The sequence below is a fragment of the Elephas maximus genome, chromosome 24 (assembly GCF_024166365.1).
Source record: "Elephas maximus indicus isolate mEleMax1 chromosome 24, mEleMax1 primary haplotype, whole genome shotgun sequence".
Classification (NCBI taxonomy): Eukaryota; Metazoa; Chordata; class Mammalia; order Proboscidea; family Elephantidae; genus Elephas; species Elephas maximus.
The window spans coordinates 62384510-62412064 of record NC_064842.1 but is presented as its reverse complement, the minus strand read 5'-3'; the positions used below and the strand labels follow the sequence as shown (position 1 = coordinate 62412064).

The following is a 27555-nucleotide window of genomic DNA, read 5'->3' as shown; positions in this document are numbered from 1 at the left end:
TACTTGGTGAATTATCTTGTGCCACTTACACATTATAGTCCTTTTGCTAAATACCTATAAAATGAGCTGATATTTTTTACCAGTAGAAATTCTTTCTGTTCTTTTAAAACATCAGCTTATAAATTTTATTTCCTACCTGCTTACACTTCATTACAATGTAATGCATTTTACTTTAGTTACAGGTACATAAACTCATTTTCTCTATCAAATGATGCATGTAAGTTTGAATTGCCACAATTTACTCTGGTAAGGTCTATAATCACACCATACATCAAAACTAATAAAAACCAACACACACTTGTATTAGGCTCATATGTAGGCTTAACCTATTTTTAACCTTGAGATTAGCCAAAGTCAATGTCGTCAAGACAATGTACTTTCCTTGCTCATTTTCTCCCTTCATGTACATGTTTTCCAAAATCTTTAAATAAATAGATAGACCAGACACAACTAAAACTCTTTCCCCCTACCCTATCCCATTCCTTCACTTCTTCCTTCCTCAGAGGTGTCCACTACCCTGAAGTTGGTTTGTTTCATTCCCATGCACATGGTATATAGCTACATGTACATTACAGGTACTATACTTTTTCTGTCTGTCAGTTTGTCCTACTGTGGTGGAAGCTATGCCACTGGTATTTCAAATACTAGCAGGGTCACTCATGACAGAGAAGTTTCAGCTGAGCTTCCAGAGTAAGACAGACTAGAAAGAAGGACCTGGCTGTTTACTTCTGAAAAAATGAGCCAGTGAAAACATTATGAATAGCAGTGGAACCTTGTCTGATATAGTGCTGAAAGATGAGCCCCTCAGGAAGGAAGGCACTCAAAATACGACTGGGGAAGAATTGCCTCCTCAAAATAGAGTGGACCTTAGTGATGTGGATGGAGTCAAGCTTTCAGGACCTTCATTCATTGATGTGACAGGGCTTAAAATGAGAAGAAACAGCTGCAAATATCCATTAGTAGTAGAAAAGTGGAATGTACGAAGTATGAATCTAGGAAAATTGAAAGTTGTCTAAAATGAAAAGGAACGCATAAAGATCAATATCCTAGACATTAGTGAGCTGGAATGGACTGGTATTGGTCATTTTGAACTGAACAATCATATGGTATACTATGCCTGGAATGACAAATTGAAGAGAAATGGCATTGTATTCATCGTCAAAAAGAACATTTCAAGATATATCCTTACTTACAGTGCAGTCAGTGATAGATAATACCCATACTAGTAAAAGAAAGATCAGTTAATATGATTATTATTCAAATTTATGCACCAAACACTAATGCCAAAGATGAGGAAATAGAAGATTTTTACAAAATTCTGCAGTCTGAAATTGATCAAACATGCCATCAAGATTCTAGAGTAATTACTGGTGACTGGAATGTGAAAGTTGGAAACAAAGACAAAGGTTCAGTTGTTGAAAAATATGGCTGAAGTGATAGAAACCACGCCTGAGGTTGTATGATAGAACTGCGCAAGACAAATGACTTGTTCATTGCAAATACCTTTTTCAACAACATAAACAGTGACTACACACATGCACCTCACCAGATGGTACACACAGGAATCAAATCGACTACATCTGTGGAAAGAGATGATGGGAAAGCTCAATATTATCAGTCAGAACAAGGCCAAGGGCTGACAGCTGAACAGACCATCAATTGCTCATATTCAAGTTCAAGTTCAAGTTGAAGAAAATTAGAATTCCATGAGAGCCAAAGTCCCACCTTCAGTATATTCCACCTGAAATTACAGATCATCTCAAAAATATATTTGACTCATTAAACACTAATGACCAAAGACCAGATGAGTTGTGGAATGATATCATACTTGAAGAAAGCAAGACGTCATTGAAAAGACAGGAAAGAAAGAAAAGACCAAACCGGATGTCAGAGGAGACTCTGAAGCTTGCTCTTGAAAGTAGAGTAGCTAAAGTGAAAGGAAAAAATGATGCAGTAAAAGAGCTGAACAGAAGATTTCAAAGGGCAGCTTGAGAAGACAAAGTACTGTAATGATATGTGCAAAGATCTGCAGTTAGAAAACCAAAAGGGAAGAACACACTCAGCATTTGTCAAGCTGAAAGAACTAATGAGAAAATTGAAGCCTCGAGTTGCAATATTGAAAGATTCTGAAAGGAAAATATTAAACTACAGGGGAAGCATCAAAAAAAAAGGGAGGAATACAGAGTCATTGCACCAAAAGGAATTGGTTGACATTCAAACATTTCAGGAGATACCATATGATCAAGAGCCAATTGTGCTGAAGGAAGAAGTCTAAGCTGTACTGTACTGAAGGCATTGGCAAAAAACAAGGCTCCAGGAATTAACGAAATTGAGATGTTTCAACAAATAGATGCAGTGCTGGAAGCACTCACTTGTCAATGCCAAGAAATATGGAAGGCAGCTACCTGGCCAACTGACTGGAAGAGATCCATATTTGTGCTCATTCCAAAGAAAAGTGGTACAACAGAACGTGGAAATTATCAAACAATATCGTTAATACCACACACGAGTAAAATTTTGCTGAAGATCATTCAAAGGTAGTTGTAGCAGTACATTGAAAGAGAACTGCCAGAAATTCAAGCCGGATTCAGAAGAAAACATGGAACTAGATATATCATTGTTGATGTCAGCTGAATCTGGCTGAAAGCAGAGAATACCAGAAATATATTTACCTGTGTTTTTTCTACTATGCAAAAGCATTTGACTGTGTGGATCATTAGAAATTATGGATAACATTGGGAAAAATGGGAATTCCAGAAGGCTTAATTGTGCTCATGAGGAACTTGTACATAAATCAAAGGACAGTTGTTCAAACAGAGCAAGGAGATACTACATGGCTTAAAGTCAGGAAAGGTGTGCATCAGGATTGTATCTATTCACCATACTTATTCAATCAGTATTAACCCTGGTGGCATAGTGGTTAAGTGCTACGGCTGCGAATGAAATAGCTGACGGTTTGAATCCATCGGGTGCTCCTTGCAATCTCTATGGGACAGTTCTACTCTGTTCCGTAGGGTTGCTATGAGTTGGAATCCACTCAACAGAGATGGGATTGGGTTTTTGGTATTCATTCTGTACGCTGAGTAAATAATGTAAGAAGTCGTACTACACGAAGAAGAATGGGGCATCAGGACTGGAGGAAGGCTCATTAGTAACCTGCAATATGCAGGTTGATATGCAGATGATACAACTTTGCTTGCAGAAAGTGAAGAGAGCTTGAAGCACTTATTGATGAAAATCAGAGACTATAGCCTTCAGTATGGATTACACCTCAGCATGAAGAAAACAAAAATTCTCGTAACTGAACCAGTAAGCAACATTATGATAAATGGGGAAAATATTGAAATCCTCAAGGATTTCATTTTACTTGGGTCCATAATCAATGCCCATGGAAGCAGCAGTCAAGAAATCAAATGACATATTGCATTGATCAAATCTGCTACAAAAGACCTCTTTAAAGTGTTAAAAAGCAGAGATGTCACTTTGGGGACTAAGGTACATCTGACCAAAGCCATAGTATTTTTAACTGACTCATATGCATGTGAAAGCTGGAGAATGAATAAGAAAGACCGAAGAAGAATTGACACCTTTCAATTATGGTGTTGGTGAAGAATACTGGATATACCATGGACTGCCAGAAGAATGAATAAGCTGGTCTTGGAAAAGTACAGCCAGCATGCCTCTTGGAAGGGAGGATGGCAAAACTTTGTCTCACATAATTTGGAAATGTTGTCAGGAGCGACCAGTCCCTGGAGAAGGACATCATGCTTGGTAAAGGGAAGGGTCATTGAAAAACAGGAAGACCCTCAACAAGATGGATTGACACAGAGGCTGCAACAATGGGCTCAAGCAAAGCAATGATTGTGAGGGAGATGCAGGCCCTGACAGTATTTTGTTCTGTTGTACATAAGGTCGGTATGAGTTGAACGGGGTTGAGGGCACCTAACAACAACTCTGTGATATAATTGAAACACATTGATAGAAAAGTTTTAGTTTTTCAAATTTAAATTGGTTGTCATTATTGTAGTGCTAGCAGAGTCTCAAATTTCTTAAATAGTACTCAGGAAAATTCTAAAAATTGTTCTTTTTGACTGTGAGCTCTAATTTTGGGCTTAGTTTCTTTCACCACCTCCAACCAGATTTTCTTTTCCAAGTGAAAAATCAAATCATTACCTTTTCATTTAACTAATGTAGTAATTTTATTCTCTAAAATATTTTCTTTTAAATATTTGCTGCCAATGTTTTTAAAGCATTATTCTGTCATAGAACTAATCTTAACTCATATGATTTTTTTTTTTTTGGTCTCCTATTCAGCTGCACAGCATTATAACAGGATTCACTCAAGAATAATACAAACTATTCAGGTTACAAAAAACCCTGGTGGTGTAGTGGTTAAGTGCTACAGCTGCTAACCAAAAGGTCGGCAGTTCAAATCCGCCAGGCACTCCTTGGAAACTCTATGGGGCAGTTCTACTCTGTCCTATAGGGTCTCTGTGAGTCGGGATAGACTTGATGGCACTGGGTTTGGTTTGGTTTACACGAATAGGATCCTTCAAACTTATTGTAACCACAATATTTTAGAGAAAAAATATTGTGTGAACTAATGTGTACGTTTTAGTCCTGAGAGATGGTTAGGAAGAGATGCTTAATAAAAAATTAAGTGAAAGGGTGCAATCTGTGTATTTCAATTTTACTTAATCTTCGTTGTGGGTGAGTATTCCCCACAAAAGACTTACTGAGTAATTTATGCTCTAGGAGTGATTCAGTTCAGAAAAATATAAACTTGTTTTAAGATATCATCATTTTTTCTAATGATTTATTCCTTTTAAGCCTTTCATCATTTTTTTGTTTGTTTCCTTGAGCAAAGTTCCACCAGAATTCTGACTGCTTTTTGACTATAAAGCTGAAGCTCCTATGAAATTCGTTGTTAGTTGCCATCAAGTTGATTCCAACTCGTGACACTCCCGTGCTTGCAGAGTAGAACTGCTCTGTAGCATTTTCAAGGCTGTGACCTTTCAAAAGGAGATGGCCTAGGCTGCCTCCTGAGGTGCCTCTGGTTGGGTGCAGACCACCAGCCTTTTCAGCTTAGTAGTTGAGTGCTTAACTGTTGGCACCACCCAGGAACTTCTCCTGTGAAATAGCAACGCTCAAATGACCTAAATATATATTCATTGCATATTGCAGCTCTACTAACAACTTGATTATGCAAGGAAAAATGTATCTATTTTATCTTTCTTTCACTGAATGGCAATATCATTTAAATATAGAGAAAAAGGGGCACTCATGGGAGCTTAATGAAAAGTACACAGTGAAAGACACAAAAAAAATATTTGCATGATTTAAGGTGACCAGACAAATAGATTTTCAAACGCTGCTGTCAAAGGAGCCAAGCATGATACTGCCATCCTGGAAAACAATGAGTATTCAGCTCACAGGTGAAGTAGCAGGAGAAAGAAGAGTCTGTGCTAGGGAATACTGACAGATGGCAGATTTGCTGATTCCTCTCCCTCATAATGAAGCAGGATGTTCAGCTAGAGTTGCAAGCCAGATATTAATGCATCTTTCATTTACTAAGGCCGACAAGGTTTTCATTGCTGTAATGAGTGATGTTTCTAGCTGCTTTATGACAGCAGACAGTTTATCCAAATACTACACTAGATTACTAAAGGTAAAGTAACATTACCAGAAAAGCAAAATTAATATGGATCCACACTAGTGCAAAAAAAAAAAAAAGTTCACGCCCAAGGTAAGTAAAGGACAAAGGTTCTGTAAGGATGCCCTAGGAGATCTTTCCAGTGAATACGTACACATGCACACACACACACACACACACACACACACATTCAAAAGTATTTATGGGCATCCCTGGGTGACACAAATGGTTAAGCTCTCGACTACTAGCCAAAAGGTTGGTGGTTGAACCCAAGCAGAGGCGCCTCCTAATACAGGCCTGGTGATCTGCTTCTGAAAAGTTACAGCCTTGAAAACCCCTTGGAGCAGTTCTACTCTGCACACACAGGGTTGCCAAGAGTTAGAATCATCTTGACAGCAACTAACAACAATGACAACATATGCACATGTGTATAACAGAAAAACTTTTTATACGTAATTATACACACACACATATATAAACAAAACAAAATAAAACAAACAAAAAGATCTGTTGCTTTCAAGTCGATTCTGACTCACAGTGATCCTATAGAAGAGAGTAGAACTGCCCTCTAGGGTTTCCTCCACTGTAATTGTTAAGAAAGCAGACTGTCACATCTTTCTCCTGCAGAGAAGTGGCTGGTGGGTTCGAATTACCAGCTTTAGGTTAGCAGCTGAATGTGTAACCCTTATGACACCAGGGCTCCTTATATACAAACACACCACATCCACATATAATTACATTTATTTTTTTTAAATATACTGTAACAAATGTATATTGTGCTGGCTCTTAGGCAATCATCTCTCATCTCCAACCCCACCTCCGTACTGGGCTTTGTGGTGATACTGGGGTTGGGACTCTGAGGAGCATACTTCTACTTTGCCAGTGGTCTGCCTCTTAGACGTTACCAACAGAAGGTGCTAGAGGGAAACTGAGAGACTAGGGACTTGTTCCTTCCGCTTTACCTCCTGTCTACTTCAAGGTCCTATGAGAATCACTCTAGCAGTTCTTTCTCATCCCAGCAGCAGCAACAGCAGCAGCAGGAGGAGCAGCAGCAGCAGCAGGAGCAGCAGCAGCAGCAGCAGCAGGAGCTGGAGCAGCAGCAGGAGCAGCAGCAGGAACAGCAGGAGCAGCAGGAGCAGCAGCAGGAGAGCAGCAGCAGCAGCAGGAGCAGCAGCAGCAGGAGCAGCAGCAGGAGCTGGAGCAGCAGGAGCAGCAGGAGCCAGAGCAGCAGCAGCAGCAGCAGCAGGAGCAGCAGCAGGAGGAGGAGCAGCAGCAGCAGGAGCAGCAGCAGCAGCAGCAGGAGCAGCAGGAACAGGAGCAGCAGCAGGAGGAGCAGCAGCAGCAGGAACAGCAGCAGTAGCAGGAGCGGCAGGAGCAGCAGGAGCAGCAGGAGCAGCAGCAGCAGGAGCAGGAGCAGCAGCAGCAGGAGCAGCAGGAGCAGCAGCAGGAGGAGCAGCAGCAGGAGCAGCAGCAGCAGCAGGAGCAGCAGGAGCAGCAGCAGCAGGAGCAGCAGCAGCAGGAGCAGCAGGAGCAGCAGCAGGAGGAGCAGCAGCAGCAGAAGCAGCAGGAACAGCAGTAGCAGCAGGAGGAGGAGCAGCAGCAGGAGCAGCAGCAGGAGCTGGAGCAGCAGGAGCAGCAGGAGCAGCAGCAGCAGGAGCAGCAGCAGCAGGAACAGCAGCAGCAGCAGGAGCGGCAGCAGCAGCAGGAGCGGCAGGAGCAGCAGGAGCAGCAGGAGCAGCAGCAGCAGCAGCAGGAGCAGCAGCAGCAGGAGCAGCAGGAGCAGCAGGAGCAGGAGCAGCAGCAGGAGGAGCAGCAGCAGGAACAGCAGCAGCAGCAGGAGCAGCAGGAGCAGCAGCAGCAGGAGCAGCAGGAGCAGCAGCAGGAGGAGCAGCAGCAGCAGGAGCAGCAGGAACAGCAGTAGCAGCAGGAGGAGCAGCAGCAGGAGCAGCAGCAGGAGCAGGAGCAGCAGCAACGCCTTCTCATGGCAACGTTTGAATCTAGCTTGAAATCTTTATAATACTTTGCAGGACCAGCCTTTATGCAGCTCTCTCAGAGACCCTGATTCCAAGTCCAATGGAGCCCCCTCACAAACCTGAGAGGTACTAGCACCGACTGAGCAGCATTCCCTTCTCAGAGGTCCTGGGGCTTCCTCTCCAAGCTTCTAAGTTTTAACATAATTTCAGTCTTTTCTGTTTATTTGTCCAGATCTAGGTATGATAGTTGCTTCCTACAATTGCTACCTCCACGATAACTTCTCTTTTGGGATTTTTCAGTTACCTAGTTAACAACTTCATATCAAATTAACATTTTTTTATTTTTAATTCTCCCTGTTAAAATAACTGGTATGATTTTTCTCTCCTGACTGGACTCCGCCTAGTCTCAGAAATTCCATGGATGCCATATTAGTTCAATATAAAGTTGGAAAATGCAGGGCTATTACTGCATCTAAAAAAAGTCAGATTTTTCTGAAAGTTATACTGTTTTCTGAGATGTTCTAGCTACACTGTTAATAATGATAGAAACGGAAATTACTGACGAAATGAATGTTTCTGGGTGAGAGTGATTTGTGTTAGCCCCTAAATGCTCCTTGGAAAGAAGCACATACAAAGTTAAGTTTAGATTGACTGCTGGCTTTGCCCAGTCTCTACTCATAGTTGAAACCTTTGCTTACGCCTTCATTGACAATTTTATGTCAAATTTTATCTGAACTTTTGAGGTCGATTAATCTTACATCATTTGCTTCCTTGTCTTTTTTGCTATCAGCTCATTATGTTATCATCTTCTGGTTGCCTGTTTTTCCCCCTTAATTCCCATCCCCAAAATGCTCTGTGATTGTTTCCTCAGCTCCAACCCCCTGTTGTTCTCTACTCTCCAAAATCTTTGATTTTGACCTCTGTAAAGTCCGTTATTTTTTTTTTTTTCAAAGTCCATTGCATGATAAGCAAAATATATCCTTAACCTGTTTGAAGAATGTTCACCATACCTTCTTGCCTTCATTAAAAATAAATCAACTGAATTATCTTCATCCATAAGATGTTACTTGATAGCCAGCTGATCGCTGAATTGTAGGGTGCGCGGTATCTGCCACTCCATCTACCTTCATGACTGGGGTGGATTCATATTCTCCTTGTTTCTGAAAGCCACTTCCTGACAATCCCAAACATTTATCTCGTGCATAACAGGTGCATGCTGTCCGGCTTTCATGGCCATCATTGACCTTTTTGTCACGCCTCACTTTCAATCCCTCATTGTTTCTTGCCTGCATCCTTACTGCCACCTGTTTAGTCCTGCTCTATCTCATTCTCTTTACTGAGTCGATGTTTTCTTCCTAAAATGTATAACTCTTCCTGTCACTTAGATGCTTACAATCCTCTAGGGAATCTTTAGTAGTCTCAGCTCCTAAGCTTTCATTTATTTTTCTAATTTCATCTCTCACAAAACCCTCTCTCACATTTGATTTATAACCCTGGTTCCAAGACTACTTAACTTCTAAATTATAAAGAATATTTTCCATTTAAATTTCTTAAAATAAAAATGCATATTCTTGACATTGAGCCTTAACAAATGCTCCTTCCTTTGCAGTAAAGGCCTCCCACTATGATTTGACTGGTTTACTTCTATTTATCTGTCAAGAGTCTCCTTCACTAACATTTTTCTCTTACCTAAATTCTGGATTAGGTAACTTTTGGTGTGCTTCCACAGTTCTATGTAACTATTCTAATATTTATCTTTCTGTTTGAATAGTCTCCCCACAAAACCATAATTTCTTTGTGGGAAAAAGTTATATTCATACATATATTTCCAGTGACCAGAGGTCAGTGGAAAGACTGATATATATTAACATAAACAAATAAGCAAAAAAGCAATAATGAAGAATGAATAAGTTGAGTGTATGTTGTTGGGTGCCATCAGGTCAACTCCAACTCATAGTGACCCTATATGACAGGGTAGAACTGCCCCATAGCGTTTTCTAGGCTGTAGTCTTTACAGGAACAGATCACCAGGTCTTTTTTCCCATGAAGCCACTGGTGGGTTCAAACTGCCAGCCTTTTGGTTAGCAGCTGAGTGCTTAGACACTACACCATCAGGGCTCCTTGTTCAGAGTATAACTTAGGCTAAATCAAATACTTAACCAAGAATCAGAGAAAACACTTTCAAGGGAATTGTCAACCAACTGAGAAGGCTACATACATTTTTCTTTACATAAAGTTAAATTCAGTCACTGGTATTAGCTAACAATCAACGAAGAAATAGCCAAAAGCTTTGAATGAAAATACAATGATCATTAAGTACATGAAAAGATGTCCGACCTCATTTGTTTATTTAAATCTTGTTGAAAAATTAATTTTTAACCTATCATATTGGGAAAGATCAAAAAGTTTGATTAGATGTTTTGGTCCAAGAATATGGGGTAACCAGGACTCATACACATTTCTACTGTGAGTATAAATTGGTATGACCTTTACCTTATAAATTCTTCACTAACTATAATTATTACAAATGTACATACATTTTCAACAAGTTATTCAATTTCTAAAAACTTATTCTCTGTATATACTCTTTCAGATGCAAAGCAACTACTTTACTAATATAAAAGGCTTCTCAATACAACAATGTTTCTTAAGCAAAAGGAGTAAAATGAATTATGGTACAAACAACTATGCAGCTATAAAATATAACAAAGAATTCTTTATGCACTGATAGAAAATAATCTCTGAAGTATTTAATGCATGAACTATTTTAGAGATTATTTTGCAAGCGGTCATCCAAGGTACAACAATTGCTCTCTATTCACCTGGAGCAAAAAAGAAAGAAGGATAGGAAGAGGAAAATGGAATTTGTGGCTAATTGCCTCCAAGAAAAAACTGCCTCCTTTCCTATGAGACAAGGAGAACTGACTGGCTCCTCCCTGCCTGGATATTTTGATTAAAGATTCTATAGAAGAATCTTTATCAAAAGGGAGAAACTGCAGAACAGAATTTCAAATTCTCATGAAATCCAGATTTTCTGGAGCAATTAAAACTGGATGAGCCCCTAAAACTACTGCCCTGCGCTAATCTTTAAACCTTGAACCAAAAATATTCCCTGAAATCTTCTTAAAACCAAACATTAATTTAATTTAACTAGTAAAGAATGTCAGCCTTGAGGATTGTGCTCTTTTAATAGCTATCTATATGAGATCAAACCGACAACAGCAACTCAAAAGATTAGGTAGAAATCTTAGGGGGGAGTGAGTTTAGGTTAATGGGGGAGGAAAAATTCAGGAAAAGAAGGTAAGAATGGTTGCACAACTCAAAGAAGACACTCAATGTCACTGAATTGTAAAAGTAGATGTTGTTGAATTGGTATATGTTCTGCTCTGTATATTCTCGAAAAGAACAACAAAAATAAATTATTAAAAAAGAGAGGTGTAGAACAACATGCAAAATGTGTCATCCTTTGTATAGGTTAGAAATCAGTAGGTCGATTATAGTAATGGCACCAATTTCTCATTTTTTCCTGTATTTATGCTTTTTGCAATATGACTTTGCCACTCCTTCAGTAAACACCAATAAAAAACAGAACAGTTGCCAAAGAGTTGATTCTGGTGGTGACCCCATGTGTGTGAGAGTAGAACTGTGCTTCCTAGGGTTTATAATGGCTAGTTTTTAAAGAAGTAGATCACCAGGCCTTTCTTCTGCGGTGCCTCTAGATAGACTGCAACCTTCAATCTTTTATTTAGCAGCTGAGAGCATTATTCATTAACACCATACAGGGACTCCCTTCGATAAAGAAGTATAGTCTATTTCCCCAATTTTTGAATATGTGTTTGCCTCGTGATTTGCTTTGGCCAGTAGAATGTGGCAGATATGGAAGTGTACCACTTCTGAGCCTCAGCCTCGAGGGACCTTGCATGCTTCTGTTCTGTTTTATGGAATCCTGACACTGCCAGGTGAACAAGCCTAGGCCAATCACCTCTATTGTCCAGTTGAAAGCCAGTCAAAGACCAGACCATTTAGTTTACACTCCCTCTCTCCTGTTATATCTGCTTTACTCTCTACACATGCTTTAGTACTTATTGCTTCAGCTTAGTTTTTTTCAATGTGTCAAGAAAAATAGCTTCTGATAGTCCCAAGTAAAACTTTATAACATGTCCAGCCACCGGGGAAAATGGTTTCCCTCTCTAATTGGCTGATCTAACATTCTCAGTAAAGGAACCTACTAGCACAACTTGGATCAGTGTCTACCCCAGTAGCAATCTATTGTGGTCAGATTGCTGGGTTACATTTTAGGAAGATGGTAGGTCTCAAGGCAAACATGTGGAGAGAATAACAATATAATCCTAGAAATGTGTTGCCTGTCAAAAAATCCAAACTAAAAAAACCAAACCCATTGCTATCCCGTCGATTCTGACATTAAGGGTTCATTTTTCACTCTACAAAGCTATATTTTTTATTGTGATTTTAATAAAAAATCTTGTGTGTGTGTGTGTGTATATATGGAAACCCTGGTGGCGTAGTGGTTAATGCCACGGCTGCTAACCAAAGAGTCGGCAGTTCGAATCTGCCAGGCACTCCTTGGAATTTCCACGGGGCAGTTCTACTCTGTCCTACAGGGTCACTATGAGTCAGAATTGACTCGACGGCACTGGGTTTGGTTTGGTTTTATATACATATATACACAAATATGTTGTTGTTGGTTGTTGTCAAATCAGTTCCATTGCTTCATGGGACTTTAAAGGCTGTAATCTTTCAGAAGCTGATTGCCAGGCCTGTCTTCTAAGGCACCTTTGGATGGGTTCAAACCATCACCCTTTTGGCTCAGTAGTTGAGTGCTTAACCATATGTGTCACTACCCAATTTTATTAAAAATGAATAATGTATTATCTTAAACAAAATAAAACTGCTAATTGAACATTATTGAGTTTAAAAATAACTTCAAATTTATATTTTGTTGTTAGTTGATGTGGAGTCAGCTCGCGCTCATGGCGACCTTATGTATAACAGAACGAAATGTCCAGTTCTGAGTCACCTTCATGATCTTTGGTACATTTATAGTTAGGCATGTGCATATGTATTTAATATTTGGGAACTTGTTACACACGAATCATGTTTCTAGGTGATAGAAAACAGAATTGGCATTTACAATAGTCCATTGTTTCACACATCCTATTAAAAAATAAATAAATAAAAAACTATTTTATAGGGGCACCCAAATCTTTTATTTTTAAAGAATTATAATATATATTATATTGTATGAAGCCATTAAATGTTAAGGAAATGATGATAACATGTTTTCTATAAATGCCCCTGGAGCTAACTGTGAATAACCAAAAGTTACCTGAGCTTATTCTGTATAAACTGATTCACAGTATAGCTAAAACATTTCATTCCCCTATTTGAAATTAAATTCACGAAATAGCATGAGAATTCAGAGATTATGAACCAATTATAGTAGTTGCCATCTGCTGTGTTGTTAGTCCTGGATGGAGAGAGCAGTCAATGAATCTTTCATTGGTATTCTTAACTGTGTGGCTGACTCAAATAATAATGTCTAGATTTATGAAAAAAAAGACAAACAAAAATTCAGCCATGTTTTCTTCAGTGGACACACATATTGGCTAATAACCGGGACACATGTTCAGAGAGTTGAATGGCGAGGGTGTCCTAATACTTTCAGCATCCCTGACAATTTTGCTAATAATATTAGCATAAACATTCCGTTACACGATTCATAATTTGTGTATCTATATATATATATTTTTTTTATGTAAAGAATAGCTATAGGGTCGCTATGAGTCGGAATCAACTCCAGGGCAGTGGGTTTTTTTTTTTTTTTGATTTTATGTAAAGAATATTTGGTGCTTGCTTCGGCAGCACATACGCTAAAATTCGAACAATACAGAGAAGATTAGCATGGCCCCTGCACAAGGATGACAAGGAAATTTGTGAAGTGTTCCATATTTTTAAGGATTGGGCTGTCTCATTGGGGAGAGAACAATTAGGAGTACATGAAAACCAATACCAAACCCAGTGCGTAGAGTCAATTCCTGCTCATAGCAACCCTATAGGACAGAGTAGAACTGCCCCATAGAGTTTCCAAAAAGCACCTGGAGGATTCGAGCTGCTCACCCTTTGGTCAGCAGCCCTAGCACTTAACCACTATGGCACCAGGGTTTCCCAGGAGTATATAGCAAGCTGTATATAAATTTTTGTATGTGGGACTGACTTGTAAGCTTTCACTTAATGCACAATAAAAATTAAAAAACAAACAAAAAAAGATCTAGCAACAAAGATACGGGAATACAATGTTCACCAAGTTAAAATTTTTTTTTTTTTTCTGTGTAGTTGCTTGAGTTTATCATTTAAAAGAAGAAATATGAAAATACAGTGTGGAACTTCAAATCAAATTTCTTATCAATTAAAAAAAATTTCCAGCTTTAAAAAAAAGAATATTTGTATTATTATGACTAAGTAATTCGTTCCTTTTCCTAGAAAACTAACATTTTAGAACTGTAAGGTAATTACTTAACATCTATACCCACTGTGATGAAATTTTGTTGGTGATAAAGATTATGAACTTGGAATCCTAGCTATTTCTCCACTTGCCTCACTATACACACCTCCACAAGCACACTGTATCTGTTTTATTCTCTTGGATCCACATTCCTTAGCATTAATACCTGGCACACAGGAAGAACTCAATATATATTTGTTGAATATTTAATGAAAGAATGAAATTTCTCACTTGCTATCTAATATGCCAAAGGCATACATATCTCCCACATTTGTCCATATTGTTTCCGGTCTGGAAGCTTTTAAACACACCCCTTGACCTAATTAAGGTCTATTTATAGAAACCAAAGCCAACTTACATTTCACTCTCCTGTCATAGTGAACATTGATTATTACACCACACAAACGTGCAGCTTATTTTTTCCAAATAAGTATACCGTTGTTGAAAAGTGATTTATGCATGTGTGCTGCATCCTAGCTAGATTTTTCGGCTCAGTGAGGCCAGATACCATGTCTAAATTGACTTTCTTTCAAGCACCAATCCTGAGTCTTTCTTGTAAAAGATTTCTATCTAATTAGTGAATACCCCGCTCCCGCCTCCCCCCCTTGCATAACCACAAAAGAATGTTTTCTTCTCAGTTTAAACTATTTCTCAAGCTCTTACAATAGTGGTCTTATACAATATTTCTCCTTTTGCAACTGACTAATTGCACTCAGCATAATGCCTTCCAGGTTCCTCCATGTTATGAAATGTTTCCCAGATTCCTCACTGTTCTTTATCGATGCGTAGTATTCCATTGTGTGAATATACCATAATTTATTTATCCATTCATCCATTGATGGGCACCTTGGTTGCTTCCATCTTTTTGCTATTGTAAACAGTGATGCAATAAACATAGCTGTGCATATATCTGCATATATCTGTTCGTGTAAAGGCACTTATTTCTCTAGGATACATTCCGAGAAGTGGGATTGCTGTATCGTATGGTAGTTCTAACTTTTTAAGGAAGCGCCAATCAATTTCCAACGTGATTGTACCATTACACATTCCTACCAGCAGTGTAGAAGTGTTCCAATCTCTCCACAGCCTCTACAACATTTATTTATTTATTTATTTTGCTTTTTGGATTAATGCCAGCCTTGTTGGAGTGAGATGAAATTTCATTCTAGTTTTGATCTGCATTTCTCTAATGGCTAATGATGGTGAACATTTCCTCATATATCTGTTAGCTACTTGAATGTCTTCTTTAGTGAAGTGTCTATTCATATCTTTTGCCCATTTTTAAATTGGGTTATTTGTCTTTTTGTAATTGAGTTTTTGCAGTATCATGTAGATTTTAGAGATCACGCGCTGACCAGAAATGTCATAGCTAAAAACTTTTTCCCAGTCTGTAGGTAGCCTTTTTACTCTTTTGGTGAAGTCTTTGGATGAGCATAGGTGTTTGATTTTTAGGAGCTCCCAGTTATCTAGTTTTCTTCTGCATTCTTAATAATGTTTTATATACTGTATATGTCATGCATTAGGGCTCCTAGGGTTGTCCCAATTTTTTCTTCCATGATCTTTATCGTTTTAGCTTTTATATTTAGGTGTTTGATCCATTTTGAGTTCATTTTTGTGCATGGAGTGAGGTATGGGTCTTGTTTCATTTTTTTGCAGGTGGATTTCTTTTTTTTTTTTTTTTTATCCAGTTATGCCAGCACCATTTTTTAAAAAGACCGTCTTTTCCCCCATCAACTGACTTTCGGCCTTTGTCAAATATCAACTGCTCATATGTGGGTGGATTTATGTCTGGATTCTCAATTATGTTCCATTGGTCTATGTGTCTGTTGTACCAGCACCAGGTTGTTTTGACTACTGTGGTGGTATAATAGATTCTAAAATCAGGTAAACTAAGGCCTTCCACTTTGTTCTTCTTTTCCAGTAATGCGTTATTTATCCGGGGCCTCTTTCTCTTCCATACGAAGTTGGCGGTTTGTTTCTCCATCTCATTGAAGAATGCCATTGGGATTTGGATCGGAATTGCATTAAATGTATAGATTGCTTTTGGTAGAATAGACATTTTTATAATGTTAAGTCTTCCTATCCACGAGCAAGGTATGTTTTTCCACTTATGTAGGTCTCTTTTGGTTTGTTGCAGAAGTGTACTGTAGTTTTCTTTGTATAAGTCTTTTACATCTTTGGTAAGATTTATTCCTAAGTATTTTATCTTCTTGGGGGCTACTGTAAATGGCATTGATTTGGTGATTTCCTTTTCGATGTTCTTTTTCTTGGTGTGGAGGAATCCAACTGATTTTTGTATGTTTATCTTGTATCTTGATACTCTGCCGAACTCTTCTATTACTTTCAGTAGTTTTCTTGAGGATTCCTTAGGGTTTTTTGTGTATAAGATCATGCCATCTGCAAGTAGAGATACTTTGACTTCTTCCCTGCCTATCTGGATGTCATTTATTTCTTTATCTAGCCTAATTGCTCTTGCTAGGAACTCCAACACAATGTTTAATAAGCACGGTGATAAAGGGCATCCTTGTCTGGTTCCCGATCTCAATGGGAATGCTTTCAGGCTCTCTATATTTAGGGTGACGTTGGCTGTTGGCTTTGTATAAATGCCCCTTACTAGGCTGAGGAATTTTCCTTCTATTCCTATTTTGCTGAGAGTTTTTATCATGAGTGGGTGTTGAACTTTGTCAAATGCCTTTTCTGCATCAGTTGATAAAATCATGTGATTCTTGTCTTTCGTTTTATTTATACGGTGGATTACATTAATTGTTTTTCTAATGTTGAACCATCCCTGCATCCTTGGTATTTATCTCACTTGGTCATTGTGAATTATTTTTTTGATATGTTGTTGAATTCTATTGGCTAGAGTTTTGTTGAGGATTTTTGCATCTACGTTCATAAGGGATATAAGTCTATAATTTTCTTTTCTTTTGGTGTCTTTATCTGGTTTTGGTATCAGGGATATGGTGGCTTCATGGAATGAGTTTGGTAGTATCCCGTCCTTTTCTATGCTCTGAAATACCTTTAGTAGCAGTGGTGTTAACTCTTCTCTGAAAGTTTGATAGAAGAAGATGGGAATTCTTCATCACTAATATCATCAGATTTATTCCTAGTCCTAGACCTAGGATCCTTCTCTTCCATTTCCCACATCATCTTCAAAAATGGTCAAACGTTGGACACTCAGACAAGTTTAGAAAACATAAATGCTAATCAAATACAAAACGGAAGGTCACGATAAATGCGCAAGAATAAAAACTTCATACTACAATTCTCTTCTCATTTGTATAATCCATGCTTTGCAGCATTTAAAACTGCAACAAAATGGCAGGGGCATTTTGCAACATGTAACAATTCCTTACTTAGAATTAAAGTTTGTTCCTCAGTCCTTTTATAGAAGTATAACATGTTTTCTTTTTCAAGTAAGTCAGCTATATGCGAGGGCAGCTTGGGAGAGCAAATTGGAGAGGGAGAGAATGACATTATGAGCAGTCATCCCTTTCATGCAATAGAATGCTCACCAGTAATCAACAGCCTTTCCTGTCTCACATCAAAACTGGCAATGGTCTCAGCCAAAGGAACACAGCCCTTGTGTACACTGCTAACTGGAGCTGAATGCCCTCTAATACAATTGCTAAGGCGGTTATTGAGTCATTTGTCATCACTGTGATCACTAGTTTCATGTAGTATGTAAAGTAAAAATATATATATATTTATTTTAATATCAAGCATGTTCTCTCTTGGAAACCCTAGCGACATCTTGCTGAAAACAAATATTTCATGGAACCCTGGTTAAGAAACCCTAGTTGTTGAAAATGGAATATGATAGCTTAATGACGGTAAAGATGAAGAAACAGAACTTAATTTATTTCAATTCTGCTACTTTGTATGACCACTTGGAGATTTTTTATTTTTATGTTTTGCTTGAGTTTAAAATTAAGACGGTGAAAGATTGTGAGCTATGAGATATAATATTTTTGCACGGTATGTACACTTTTAGATATATTTATATGAAATATTTTCTGAATTTGAATGTTTTTAAACTTGATATTTGTACTTTTAAATTGATTTTTATTTTAAAACTAAAGAGAAAAATTCAGGGAAAAGTGATGATTAGTGCACGATTATTACTGTGTGTGTGTGTGTGTGTCTTGAGGCAATCTTTTTTTTTTAGTGTGCTTTAAGTGAAAATTTATAATTCAAGTCAGTTTCTCATACAAAAACTTATACACACGTTGTTATGTGGCCCTAGTTGCTCCTCCTGTAATGCGACAGCACAATTCTCCTTTCTACCCTGTATTTCCTGTGTCCATTCAACCAGCTCCTGTGCCCCCAACCTTCCCATCTCTCCTCCAGACAGGAGCCACCCACACAGTCTCATGTGTCTACTTGAGATAGGAAGCACACTCCTCCCCAGTATCACTTTATGTCTTATAGTCCGGTTTATTCATGAGGTTTTCACTGACTAATGCTTTTCAGAAGTAGACTGCTGGGTCCTTCTTCCTAGTCTGTCTTAGCCTGGAAGCTCAGCTGAAATTTGTCCTCCATGGGACACCTTGCTGGTATCTGAACACCTGTGCCATAGCTTCCAGCATCACAGCCACACGCAAGACCCCACAGTACGATAAACTGACAGACATGTGTCTTAAGACAAACAAGTCTGTCTTAGAAGAAGAACAACCAGAATGCTCCTTAGAAGCAAGGATGGCGAGACTACGTCTTACATACTTTGGACATGTTGTCAGGAGGGATGAGTCCCTGGAGAAGGACATCATGCTTGGCAGAGTACAGGGTCAGCGGAAAAGAGGAAGACCCTCAACAAGGTGGATTGACACTGTGGCTGCAACAATGAGCTCAAGCATAACAACGATTGTAAGGATGGCTCAGGACCGGGCAGTGTTTCGTTCTGTTGTGCATAGGGTCGCTATGAGTCGGATCCGACTTTTTGGGACCTAGCAACAACGACAACAACAGTCCAGTCTGATCCTTGTCTGAGGAGTTGGCTTTGGGAATGGTTTTAATTTGAGGCTAACAGAGAGCCTGAGGGCAATGTCGTCTGGGATCACTCCAGTCCCAGTCTGACCATTAAATCTGGTCTTTTTACTAGAATTTGAGTTTTCCACCCCACTTTTCTCCTGCTTCATCAGGGACCTTCTGTTGTGTTCCCTGTCAGGACAGTCATTGGTGGCAGCTGGGTCTTTGGTTTATGTGGCCTTTTCTGTCTCTTGGGCTCATATTTTCCTTGTGTCTTCAGTGTTCTTCATTCTTCTTTGATCCAGGTAGGTTGGGACCAATTGGTACATCTTGGATGGCCGCTTGCTAGCTTTTAAGACCTAGATGCCACTCACCAAAGTGGGATACTGCATTATTATTACTGAAAATAATTTGTTGTATAGGAGGGTATTAATAAGTATTCAGCTTTGAATGTCAAATGTACAGGTCCCTTGACATTATATATTGTAATTTAAGTTCATAAAATACACTTAAAACATGTTAATTAAATAAATCATTCTGTTCATGTGTTGAATTAATCCAATCTGTTCATCTTGTTTCCAGTGTTGTGGTGCTATAAACAGAAATGTCAAAGAAATGGCATACGCCTCACTGCCTCCCTCCTTATGTAAGCCTTGTGACTTGATTCATCTCTTTAAGATTTTTGTTTTTGCCCATGCTTCCTTGTTTCCTTATGTGCTTTGTCATTTGTTAAAAGATGTGAATTAGTGCTGCTTGAGGTTTTTTTTTTTTTTTTTTTTTTCTGAAGTGCTTTGAGGCTCACTTGAGGTTGGAAGTGTGTGCCCCAGTAAAACTTGAGGGTTCTATTACAATAGAAAGAAGTGAAGAATAGTTATTCATTCACTAATGGCACTCAATAATCCATTCAACAAAATGTTTTCTGAGTGCTACGCTAAGAGCTATGCTAGGAAATGAGCATCTTTTTGTTTGGAGAAGAAAATGAACACTGTAGCCAATTTTTTTTTTTTTTAATAAACTGCTTCTTCCTGCATAAAATTAATGAATATTCCACTATCCCTCTGAAAGGAGTGGCTAGAAATATTTCTGTATGATCATTTGATATTAAAATTTACAGATTATTTATAGAAAGGAATTATAGATACATAGCTTATTTTTCACTGTGTTTCTATCTTATATGCTTCATTTTGTTTTCTGTTGACACCTCATTATGTTCATGGATTTTAGTATCATTTCTACGAAGTTTTTCAAAATTTATTTTCACTTTCATTGCACTTTGAGAACATGCCAAGTTTTTAAATACATTAACAGAATTAATCTTTCATTTTGCTCTGTAAAATGAAAGTTATTCTTCCCATGTGGCATATTAGGGAATTGAATTTCAAAAGAGGTTCAGTAATTTGCTTAATTCACACAGGCATGCCTAACACTGGGATCCACATTGTTTTTTCTTAAATGTACTGCATCAATGATGAGCACCTGGAAGGCATTTGACCCAGTACCTATCTTTTAAGACATTAAAATCCAGAAAAGAGAGTGATTATTTATACTGAGACAATCATAGCTTGGACCAGAAGTATGGAGTACTATGGAGTATAAAGAAAGGGACAATACATGGATAAAGTTGAGGGAAAGGGATTATTCTAAGGATAAAAGACTAACCTAGAGTGTTCAAAGAGTTAAGGTGCTACTGGGAGTCCTAGTGGCACAGCGGTTAAGAGCTAAGGCTGCAAACTGAAAAGTCAGCGGTTCAAATCCACCATTTGCTTCTTGGAAACCCTATGGGGCAGTTCTGCTCTGTCCTATAGGGTTGGTATGAGTTAAAAGCAGCTCCACAGCAAGAGGTTTGGGGATAAGACTAGAGCCCTGGTTGCATAATGGTTAAGGGCTAAAGCTATGAACTGAATGGTTGGCAGTTCGAATCCACCAGCCCCTTCTTGGAAACTCTAGGGGAAAATTCTACTCTGTCCTATGGGGCTGGTATGAGTTGGAATCAACTCAACGGCAACAGGTTTGGTTTTGTTGGAATGAGGACAAAACTGCTGAGGGCCTCCCCCTTTCCATATATACTCCTTACACAAATATTAATTATTTAAAAGGGCGATTATTTGAACAAGTAAATCAAAAAAGGAATTATTTGATCCTATTTACAGAAGAAACTAATAGAAAAAAATTTCAAATTTATTGAGAAGTTACAAATATAATACAACAAATCCCCATACTGTAATCATTGAGATTTCCCGAAGCTAGTGTTTTACCTTATGTTCTGTACATTTCTATAATGATCTCAAATCCCATAAGGTATAAGTCACTATTATACTTTCAAAACACGTGCATATAAGCACTCATAATATCAACTTACAAGTGAGTCTACTTTCGTGAGGCTAACATTAACTATAAACTAAGAAACAAGCAAACAGAAAGAAAACTGTTGCCATTGAGTTGGCTCTGACTAGTAGAATAAGGAAGCAGACTGTAACATCTCTCTCCTGCCAAACCACTGGTGAGTTCGAACTGCCAACTTTTTGGTTAGCAGCTGAGAACTTAATCACTGTGCCAATAACTGTACATCATTAGAAATTAGTAATTCATAAAAGTTATAGAAACATAGAAGTTTGTGAAGGATGTGGTAAACAACTTCTAAGTTAAGTTGACTGTGACCTGATATCTGTGATAAAAGAAGTAATAACATAGTTATTTTTGTAAACTAGCCTTGAGACATAAATCTAAATAACCTCCCTAATCTCTAACTTGAAGAAAAGATGCACCATTCAGCTAATCTCTAATTCTGGAGAAAAGGCATAACACACTAGTCTTTGATGTCACATTGGCCTTTATCATGCGGATCCAAGGCGACAAATTCACATAAAAATGTTAAATTTCTGCTCACTCAAGATTACTGAAACTCTGTATGACCTGGGACCCTAGCAATGGGGGACTTTCACCTTGTTAGAGCTGTGGCTAAGCCTTCTTCCTGAAAACTGTCATTAAAGGTAAAAGCCTGAAGTCTAAAGATTTGAGTCCCTGAATTAACATTGTAATTATAATTGCTTATTCTGATTCACAGTTTCTAAATAAGATTTGTAAGGGCTTACTTGTGTGCTTTGCCATAACTACTTTTCAATAATTAAAGGAGTTTATGTATGGCAAACCTGAATATCTATTAATTTTTTAGGATAAAATCCTACAAGACACCTTATTTATCATTCTCCCTCTTTTTTTCCTTTCTTCTCTCAGTGTGTGTGTGTGCTCTTTTCTGTAATGGTTGAGAGTAAGTTACAGACATGATGCCTTTTTAACTCTGAGTAATTGTGGCTTTCCTAAAAGCAAAGGTATTCTCATACATAACATCAGTTCAATTTCAAAATCAGAAAGGTAATATTGATACAATATCAATATCTAACCTATGGGAAAAAAAAAAAAAAACTCATTGCCATTGAGTTGATTCCAACTTACAGCAACCCTATAGGACAAAGTGGAATTGCCCCTAGGGTTTCCAAGGCTGAAATCTTCACAGAAGCAGATTGCCACATCTTTCTCTTGTGGATCAGCTGGTGGGTTTGAACTAACTGGATTAATAGTCAAGAGCTGCTCCAACAGGACTCCCTCTAAACCAGACATTCAAATTTTGTAATTGTTCCACTAATTTCTGTATAGAAAAAGAAAAGAATTCTGTGGTTCAAAATCTAACCCAGGATCACGTTGCATTTGATTGCGATGTCCCTTTAGTCTCCCTATTCCAGAGTAGATCTTTAGTCTTTGTCTTTCATGACTTGAATTTTTTTTTAATTACAAGACATTTTGTAAAAAGATCCCTTTATTTGGTTTTGTCTCGTGTTTACTCATGATTAGACTAAGGTGATACATTTTTGGTAGGAATATCAAAATGTTTGTTTTTAGCAAATTTTATCAGGATGGGCAGGATGTCAGTTGGAGCTCGTGGTCTCTTACTTGTATTAAAGATAGGGCAACAATCCCCCCCCCCTTACAAAAACTAAGTAATAATTTGATTAGATTAGTGTGGATCAGCAGGTCCAATATTGACAAAATTTTAGTTTTTTAGTTGCGTTGAATGTCTAACTTTCATTTCATTTTCTAAAAAGCCCTATCTAGAAAAAACAAATAGTATTTACTGTATATGTGCTGAGTTATGTTACTGCATATAAACACAGTATATACACAGTATATAAATAAATATATATACATATAAAAATTTTTTTTCTTTTTTTATATGTATACATATATGCCTGTACACATATTGTGTCTATATTATGTACACATGTGTATATATATATTTGCATACATAATGTGCATATATTATGTATATATAATGTATATGTGCATATATTATGTATATATAATATGTATGTCTGTATACATAATGTGTTTATACACAGTAACATAACCCAATGCATATACAGAAAATACTAATTTTTTTTTCCAGATAGGATTTTTTAGGAAGTGATATATAAGGTGTTCAATATCAGCTCAAAAATTAAGATTGCGGTTAAGAACTAGGTTGCCAACTGAAGATTTGATGGTTGAAGCCACTAGGCACTCCCTAGGGGAAAGGTGTGGCATTTTGTTTCTGTAAATTTTGGAGTCTTGGAACCCTGTGGCGCAGTTCTACTCTGTCCTATAGGGTCACTATGAGTTGGATGCAGCTTGATGGCAATGGGTTTGGTTTTTTTTAGTCTTACAGACATCTATGAATATAGACTGTACTATGTTTGTAGTATGTGTGTTTCATGAAGGTGAAGTCCTTTGCCACCACCTGACTTTCAATTTTGTTGCACTGTGATGGCATGCATGTTATTTTGAAGCTGAAGGCTATGCCACTGATATTTCAAATACCAGCAGGGCCACCCATGGGAGTCAGGTTTCAGTGAAGCTTCCACATTAAAACAGACTACGAAGAAAAGCCTGACAATCTATTTACGAAAATTAGCCAATGAAATCCCTATGGATCACGGAATACTGTTGGAGACTTTGACTCACTTCCTTTGGACACATCATCAGCAAAGACCAATTGCTGGAGAAGGACATCGTGTTTAGTATAATGGAGAGCCAGTGAAGGCAAGGAAAACCTTCAATGAGATGGATTGTCACAATGGCTACAACAATGAACTCAAACATACCAAGGATCATGAAGACAGTGTGGAACTTTTCATTCTTTGATACATGGGGTCACCATGAGTTGGAGTCAATTTTGTGGTAACTAACAACACCAACAAAGTTTGTTAAGACCTGTAAATATGTTAGGCATAAGATGGAATAAAATACTATTTAGGTAAATTTTATCTTTTTTTAATATTGATTACATAATCAATAACTTAGGGGAAACAGTATCAATTCTGACTGTTAGAATTTTGGAGTTCTAATATCTGTACTCCCCACAAGTCTGTCAGTTTATTGCACTGTGGGGCTTGTGTGTTGCGGTGATGCTGGAAGCTATGTTACTGGTATTCAAATACCAGCAGGGTTTCCCATGGCAGACAGGTTTCAGCTGAACTTCCAGATTAAGAGAAGGAACAAGGACCCGATAGTCAACTTCTGAAAAGAATTAGCCAGTGAAAACCTAATGAATAGCAGCAGAACATTGTCTGATATAGTACCAGAAGATGAGTGCCTTAGGTTGGAAGGCATTCAAAATAAGACTGGGGAAGAGCTACCTCCTCAAAGTAGAGACAACCCTAATGACATGGATGGGATCAAGCTTTTGGAACCTTCATTTGCTGATATGACATGACTGAAAATGAGAAGAAACAGCTGCAAACATTCATTAATTATCAGAACCTTGAATGTAAGAAGTAAGAATCTAGGAAAATTGGAAATTGTCAAAAATGAAATGCATAAAGATTGATACCCTAGGAATTAGAGGGCTGCAATGGACTGGTATTGGTCATTTTGAATCAGACAATCCTATGGTCTACTATGCTTGGAATGACAACTTAAAGAGGAATGGCATTGCATTCATCGTAAAAAGAACATTTCAAGATGTATCCTGAAGTGCAGTGCTGTCAGTGATAGGATAATATCCATACCTCTACAAGGAAGGCCAGTTAATATGACAATTATTCAAATTTATGCCCCAAACACTAAGGCCAAATATGAAGAAACTGAAAATTTTTACCAACTTCTGCAGTCTGAAATTGATTGAACATGCTATCAGCATGCACTGATAATTACTGGTGATTGGAATGCAAAAGTTGGAAACAAAGAAGAAGGGTCAGTAGTCAGAAAATATGGCCTTGATAGAAATGATGCTGGAAATCACATGACTGAATTTTGCGAGACCAATGACTTCTTCATTGCAAATACCTTTTTTTTACCAACATAAATGGCGACTATACATGTGGACCTCACCAACAGAATGCACAGGAATCAAATCCACTACATCTGTGGAAAGAGATGATGGAAACGCTCAATACTCTCAGTCAGAACAAGGCCAGGGACTGACTGCAGATCAGACTATCAATTGCTCATACACAAGTTCAAGTTGAAACTGAAGAAAATTAGAACAAGTCCACAAGAGCTAAAGTATGACCTTGAGTATATTCCACCTGAATTTAGAGACCATCTCAACAATAGATTTGAATCACTGAACACTAATGACCGAAGACCAGATAAGATGTGGAATAACATCAAGGACATCATTTATGAAGAAAGCAAGAAGTCATTAAAAAGGCTGAAAGAAAGAAAAGACCTACATGGGTGTCAGAAGAGACTCTGAAACTTGCTCATGAAAGTCGAATATCTAAAGAAAAAGGAAAAAATGATGAAGTAAAAGAGCTCAACAGACGATTTCAAAAGGTGGATCAAGAAGACAAAGTAAAATATTATGATGGCATGTGCAAAGACCTGGAGATAGAAAACCAAAAGGAAAGAACAGGCTTAGCATTTCTCAAACTGAGAGAACTGAAGAGAAAATTCAAGCCTCGAGTTGCAATACTGAAGATTCTATGGGGAAAATATTAAACAACACAGGAAGCATCAAAAGAAGATGGAAGGTACACATAAAGTCACTATACCAAAAACAACTGGTCAACTTTCAGTCATTTCAGGAGGTAGCATACGATCAGGAACTGGTGAAGGAAGAAGAGGGAAGAAGCCCAAGTTGCACTGAAGGCACTGGCAAAAAACAAGTCTCCGGGAGGTGACAGGATACCAGTTGAGATGTTTCAACAAAGGGTGCAGCACTGGAAGTACTCACTTGTCTATGCCAAGAAATTTGGAAGACAGCTACCTGGCCAACCAACTGGAAGAGATCCATATTTTTGCCTATTCCCAAGAAAGGTGATCCAACCAAATGCAGAAATTATCGAACAATATTATTAATATCACACTCAAGAAAAATTTTGCTGAAGATCATTCAAAAACAGCTGCAGCAGAATATCTACTTGGAACTTCCAGAAATTGAAGCCAGATTTGGAAGAGGATTTGGAAGGAGGGATATCATTGCTGATGTCAGATGGGATGGATCCTGGCTGAAAGCAGAGAATACCAGAAAGATGTTTACCTGTGTTTTATTGACTACACAAAGGCATTCGACTGTGTGGATCATAACAAATTATGGGTAACATTGTGAAGAATGTGAATTCCAGAACACTTAATTGTGCCCATGAGAAATCTGTACATGGATCAAGAGGCAGTCATTCCAACAGAACAAGGGGATACTGCATGGTTTAAAGTCAGGGAAGGTGTGTGTCAGGATTGTATCCTTTCACCATAGCTATTCAATCTATGTGCTGAACAGGTAATCCAAGAAGCCGGCCTATATGAAGGGCATCAGGATTGAAGGAAGACTCATTAACAATATGCAGATGATGCACCCTTCCTTGCTGAAAGTGAAGAGGACTTGAAGCACTTACTGATGAACATCAAAGACCACAGCCTTCAACATGGATTATATATCAACATAAAAAAAAAAACAAAAATCCTCACAACTAGACAAGAAGCAACATCATGATAAACACAGAAAAGATTGAGGTTGTCAAGGATTCCATTTTACTTGGATCCACAATCAACACCCATGGAAGCAGCAGTCAAGAAATCAAGAAGTACTGCATTGGGCAAATTGGCTGCAAAAGACATCTTTAAAGTGTTGAAAAGAAAAGATATCACCTTGAGGATTAAGAATATTGAATATACCATGGGCTGCCAAAAGAATGAACAAATCTGTCTTGGACAAAGTACAACCAGATTTCTCCTCAGAAGCAAAGATGGCGAGACTATGCCTCACATACTTTGGACAAGTTATCAGAAGGAATCAGTCCCAGGAGAAGGACGTCATGCTTAGTAAACTAGAGGGCCAGCGAAATAGAGGAAGACCCCCAATGAGATAGATTGACACAGTAGCTGAAACAACGGGCTCAAGCATATCAATGATTATGAGGATGGCACAGGACCTGGCAGTGCTTAGTTCTGTTGTGCACAGGGTC

General features: G+C 38.2%; 1 long non-coding RNA gene and 1 other non-coding gene across 2 annotated transcripts in view; one reads left to right on the top strand and one right to left on the bottom strand.

Annotated features, from left to right (window-relative positions):
• The window catches only part of LOC126066822 (uncharacterized), a 917409-nt gene that overhangs the window by 392808 nt on the left and 497046 nt on the right, over positions 1 to 27555 (bottom strand). The gene's annotated exons all lie outside the window — the stretch shown is intronic.
• On the top strand, positions 13494 to 13600 carry LOC126067121 (U6 spliceosomal RNA). Its single transcript, XR_007515350.1, has one exon. It is a non-coding gene; the product is annotated as a U6 spliceosomal RNA (small nuclear RNA).